The following is a 5,833-nucleotide window of genomic DNA, read 5'->3' as shown; positions in this document are numbered from 1 at the left end:
TAGCAGGGACTTAGGTTTCTGGGAGCTCTGCTCAGTGTTAGGTGGCAGTCTGGATGGGAAGGAGTTTGGAGGAGAATGAATACATGTAATGTATGACCAAGTCCCTTTGCTGTCCTCCTGAAACTATCACAACACTGTTAATCAGCTATACTCCGATATAGAATTTTTTTTTAAAATTTAGGTTTCTGATAAGAGCAAAATATTCTTAAAACACTGGTTTTAACCTGAAAGTCTGTTGCTTTCTGAAGTTTTCTTTATAATATTAAAAAAATTGGAAGCCACATGCTTCTCTTTCCTTTATCATTCTAGTTCCCAAATGTTACATTAAAAATTGTCTAAATGTTAAATTCTGAGTATGTATGACTTCACTCAACTAATTTATTCCAGTTTGGACTTGGCAGGTATAGGGGTATAGCCAGTTTCTCCACTATGGACAATGGTTCTTGTAGTTTATTTGTATGATGCTGTTTTAGCCGAGATGTTCTCATTAATTAAAAAAAAAACCACAGCAACAGATACTTACTGAGTGTGTGCCAAACACATTATTTCATTTTATCTCAACAAATGTCTCCTGAAATAGGTACAATTATTTTGCCCATTTCACAGGTGGGGACTGGGGCTTATAGATAGCCGAATAGTTCCTGAGGTCACGCAGTCTTTATAATAGGAGTGGTGGCTTGATGGGAACTCAGGCCATCTGGACCATAATCTACCCTTAACCACCATGTCCAGTTTAAGAGTACTTGGAGATACAGTTCTTAAAACCCGTCGGGGCTTCAAGGTCTTTGCAGAGTCATAAATTTGTGTGAATCCAAACTGACTTTGTTTACTGTTCACATTAATGAGTCTGTATTTGGTAACTCCCAGAGCTCTCTCAATAATTTAAAAGCCACAATGTTCAAACTGTCCTGGGAAGGAAAGATTAATAGGAACAAAGAGTTAGCCAATGATGCTTAATTAGGCCAGCATGAGGATCTGAGTAAGAAACGAAAAAGACAAGTTAAGTTACAGATGGGATGTGACTAGGATGAAAGGGCAGATTGTGTTCCCAAAGCCTGAGGTAGAAATGGATGGAAAGCACAGCAAAAATTCATACCCCTTAGGAACTCTGAGGACACTTTACAGCTGAGGCCATCGTGAAATAACAGCAGTCAAAATGCTAAGGCCTCAGATACCTGAACACTGCTTTCAAAATATTGCCACTAACTATGATTTATTATACATGGGCATTTTCGAAGATGTGTCCAAATTTATGCTTTATCCGATTTGAATTCTGAAAGGGCACATGATCACAAATGAGGATAAATTACCTCTCCATAGGCAGAAATATTCTCATTTTCATTTAGCTTGTTGGAGTTTGTGTTTTTTCCTTCTTTCTGTTGTTACAGCTTGAGCAATGTTCTATCATGTGAAACAGAATCAGCTCTGTGCAATCATCTGGAAGAATATTAAAGCCACATTTCCACCTGGTATGGCATGTTGCTTACTTTGGGGAGGGGTTGGGGGGGAATTGTAGCTCGTGGTTTTAATAATCAAATACTCAGGGATGAATATCAAATCTGATCTAGAAAGAACATCAGATTATGCTCTCCCATTCTCCTTTCCCCCTTTCCATCCCTCCCCATTGAGCTTAAAGATTTTCAAGTAACTTTTTCCTGAGTTTTTACCAAAGTTTCTATATGAAATACTAACACACCTGAAAAAGAGTTCTTGCCACCACAGGACAGTCACATGGAGTATCCAACCACACATCAAGTATCTATCACATGAAGGAGGGCCATAGCGAGGGCTTTAATGGAGAAATGAAATGTGATGAAATCCATTGTAGGTAAAGTTTATATCAGCCTGAGGGTATCAGAGAAGATATCATGGAGATAGAGACATCCGAGCTTGGGTTAAACAGTAAGTAAGAATATGACTAGTAGAAAAGATATTAGGTAAGAATTTCAAGCTTCCAAGTAGCTTAAATCAAAAAGGAGTGGTGGGATTTGCACGTAAAGGTTTCGTTCACAGCTAAAGGCACACAATTCTAATTGAAGGAAAAAAAAATGCAGATGCATTTGTTTCAGATGGTCTGCAGTCGACTAGTTTTCAACCCTTGGGTTAAAGATCAAAGGGTATAAGCCCACAGTCAACAAACCTTTCTATCACTCACAGTTTTTTTTTTACCTTTTTCTTAAAAGATGAGCAGATAATTAGATACCTGAGGAATCTTAACAAAAAAGATAAAGGCTAAAAAACACGCACGAAAAGAGACAACTCAAGGAAACTAAAACTATGCATAAATGTGAGAACATAGAAAGGAAAATTACCATTGATATCCTTAGAGAGATAAGAGAAGATATTATGTCCTTGAAATGTGAGCAAGATGCTATTATTAAAGGAATATTAAAAAAAAAAAAACAAACCTCAGAAATATTTGCAGCTAACTAAGCCAACCGTGCTCTTTTCCTTTAGGGGGCCCAGGACACAATGGCCTCAAACAGCAGCCTCCTCAGTGGGGTATGCAGCCTACTGCCTGTATCGGTTTCCTTATGGGACCTTGGCAACAAGACTTTCCAGTGGACATTCATGTCTGATTGCATGCTGTCCCAAATCTAGGCTCCAGACAAGTATGTGCAGCATTTTTGGAAAGCCCTAGGGTACAGTGGCCAGGGTCCACATTGGCCAAGCCATCATGTCCATCTGTACCAAGCTGCGGAACAAGGAGCATGTGATGGAGGACCTCTGCAAGGCCAAGTTCAAGTCTCCTGGCCACCAGAAGACCACAGCTCCAAGAAGTGGGGATTTACTAAGTTTAATGTGAATAAGTTTGAAAATATGATGGCAGAAAAGCAGTTCATCTTAGATGGCTCTGGTGTCAAATCCTTAATCATGGCCCCTGCACAAATGGTGGGCCCTGCACTGATGGGGGCCTTGGCTCTGTCCCCTCCTCATGTCCACCAATAAATCCTACTTTCCTGTCAAAAACAAAAAACTCAGAAACAAAAAAAAAGTGATAACAGATATAAGAAAAGGATAAAATTAATACTATAAAGTAGAGAAAGGCAGACTATTAATTTGTTAGGGCTGCCGTAACAAAGTATCACAGACTGGGTGTCTTAAACAACAGAAATTCATTTTCTCAGTTCTAAAGGCTACAAGTTGAAGATCGAAGTATAAGCAGATTTGGTTTCTTCTGAGGCATCTCTCTTCAACTTGTTAGTGGCCACCTTCATGTTCACACGGCATTCTCCCTCTGTGTGTGTGTGTATTCTATCTTCCTCTTCTTATAAGGACACCAGTCATATTGGATTAGGTCCCATCCTAATGACCTCATTTTAACTTGGTTATTTCTGTAAAGACCTTATCTTCAAATACAGTCACATTCTGAGATACTGGCAGATAGGACGTTGACTTATGAATGTGGGGGAACACAATTCAGCCCATTACATAGACCAAAAAGACTTAGAAATGGAAAACTGGAGAGAAGAGTAAAGAATTGTGGAGGATGGGTCAAGAAAATCCAACACCTGAAAAATATGAACTCTGGAATAAAAGAGCAGAGGAAAAGCAGAGAAGAATCAAGTCTTTAATAAAAAAAAAAATTTAAGACAATTTCTCAGAATTATAATACTCAAGTTTCAAGATTAAAAGTTTCTAGGAATATGCAGGAAAATAGATGAAGACAGATCCACACCAAGGCAATTATTTAAAAAAAATTAAAAATATGGGGACAGAAGGAAGATCCTATAGAAATCTAGAGGGAAAAATACAGGTTGTATACAAAAGGGTAAGAATCAGAACACCTTCAGAATTATCAAAACCAACATGGAGAGAGAGTGTAGCAATGTCTTCAAAAATTTAGAGAAAAAATTATTTCTGAGTATGAATTCTACATTAGACAAATAAGTCAAATGGAAAGCAGAATGAAAGCATCACCCATAAGAAATGTCTCAAAATTCTATCTTTTAAGTGCTCTTTCTCAGAGCTTCACCAAAATTAGAAAGTAAACAAAGAATGATACAGATAGAATAGTGCTTCTCATTCACAGCTGCCCACTGGATCAACCAGGATGCTTTAAGAAATACTGACAAGGGGAGGCCCATCTCCAAAGGTTCCGAAGCAATTGGTCTGGATGAGGTCTGGGCCTTTTAAATTTCCCCAGATGATTTTTATGTACATCCAAGGTAGATATGGAAGAAAGAAGAGACGGGAAGGGAAATCCCCATGGTAAAAGAGAAGGGATTCTGGAACAAAAGTTCTACACTAAGAAAAGAGTGCAACCTATTGGAAAACCCCATGAGAAATTCCCTCCAATAGATGAAATAGAAACAATATCTATAGCAAGGTATAGGGAGCAAATTTGGACAACTTATATAAAGTTTTGGTGTAGAGTTAGTGATACGAATGTAGGAAACAAAAGAAATTAAAAAAAAAAGGAAACAAAAGAAATAAAAAAAATAAGGAACTAATTCCATGGATGCAAAAACTATGCAAGAAGGAAATGTTATCAGAGCTTACTACATGATTCAGCTGTGAAAAGAGTTTATATAAACACTGAATATCAGGGGGAGAGGAAAAGAAAGTGTACAGGTGTGCAATGGTGGGTTGGTTGTGAAAAAGTTGCTTTTCTTTTCCTATAGTGGGAGAATAAGATATAATGGTTAGAAAAGAAGATCAAAAAGTATCAGTACAAGTGTGCTATTTAGAAAGCTAAACATTCTGGAAATGGCTCCTTCTGGAGAGTGGGGAATAGGTTGGGAAGCTAGAGGACTGCTGTTTTTCATAATAAGTTTTGACTTATTTTGACTATTTGACTTCTTAAACTATTAAACTATTTGACTTCTTAAACTATGCACATTTTTAACTTTAATATAAGTTTAAAAAAAAACCATAAGAGCTAAAAAGGAAAAAAAAAAAGATAAGACAAATTACTGAGGGATGACAAAAGAAAACATGAGAACAGAGAAAAGCTGGATCATGCCTTGATCTAAATCTTGACATCAGGGAGATCAATCAGAGTTTCCTACAGAAACACTTTGAGTGGAGCCCAATATTAAAGGCTTAAGTTAGGATGAAAAGAGCTGTAACTTTTTTCAGGGATTAGAACTTTTGTGGCTTTCCTTTAAGGTCAGAGGATTTTTATCAGAGTGTAGAGCCATCTAAGGGGGCTTCCCTGAATCCACCTGCAATGCAGGAAATGAGGGTGTGATCCCTAGGTCAGGAAGATCCCCTGGCAGAGGAAATGGCAACCCACTTCAGTATTCTTGCCTGGGAAATCCCATGGACAGAAGAGCCTGGAGGGCTACAATCTAAAGGGTCTCAAAGAGTCAGATACGACTGAATGATTGAGTATGCAAAGCCATCTAAAGAAACCAGACACCCCAGTATTTAATTATCTAACAACTAATTAAATAAACACTGATTGACCATCTGCTCTACCCTGGATGTTAAATATAATAGGACAATGGTTAATTCCCCTTTGGACATCAATTTAGTCTCCTCAAAGTACTTGGTTATTAGTCTGTAGTGGGCTTTAAAAAAATCTCATTAACAGGGAACACGACTTTTTATGGAAGAATTTGCCTCTGTTTAGGAAAGTCTTGCTCATCCTCAAATACATAATTGAATAGCCAAAGATCTGGCAATATAGTATGTGGCCCAACTGCTTTGCATAAGAATAGGAGTTTGCAGGGAGTAGAGTAGAGGGGGTGGACCAACAAGGGTCCGTCTGGTCAAAGCTACGGTTTTTCATGTAGTCATGTACAGATGTGGACTATAAAGAAAGCTGAGTGCCGAAGAATTGATGCTTTTGAACTGTGGTGTTGGAGAAGACTCTTGAGAGTCCCTT

The 5,833-nt window shown here is 38.1% G+C and overlaps 1 non-coding gene across 1 annotated transcript; it reads left to right on the top strand.

The window, feature by feature from the left end:
• Positions 1–2,419: 2,419 nt before the first annotated feature.
• LOC122676251 lies at positions 2,420–2,554 on the top strand. The gene has a single exon (XR_006335522.1). It is a non-coding gene; the product is annotated as a small nucleolar RNA SNORA70 (small nucleolar RNA).
• Positions 2,555–5,833: the final 3,279 nt, after the last annotated feature.

The sequence above is a fragment of the Cervus elaphus genome, chromosome 19 (assembly GCF_910594005.1).
Source record: "Cervus elaphus chromosome 19, mCerEla1.1, whole genome shotgun sequence".
In the NCBI taxonomy this organism is placed as follows: Eukaryota; Metazoa; Chordata; class Mammalia; order Artiodactyla; family Cervidae; genus Cervus; species Cervus elaphus.
The sequence above is the reverse complement of the archived record's forward strand: the minus strand, read 5'-3'. Positions and strand labels throughout refer to the sequence as shown.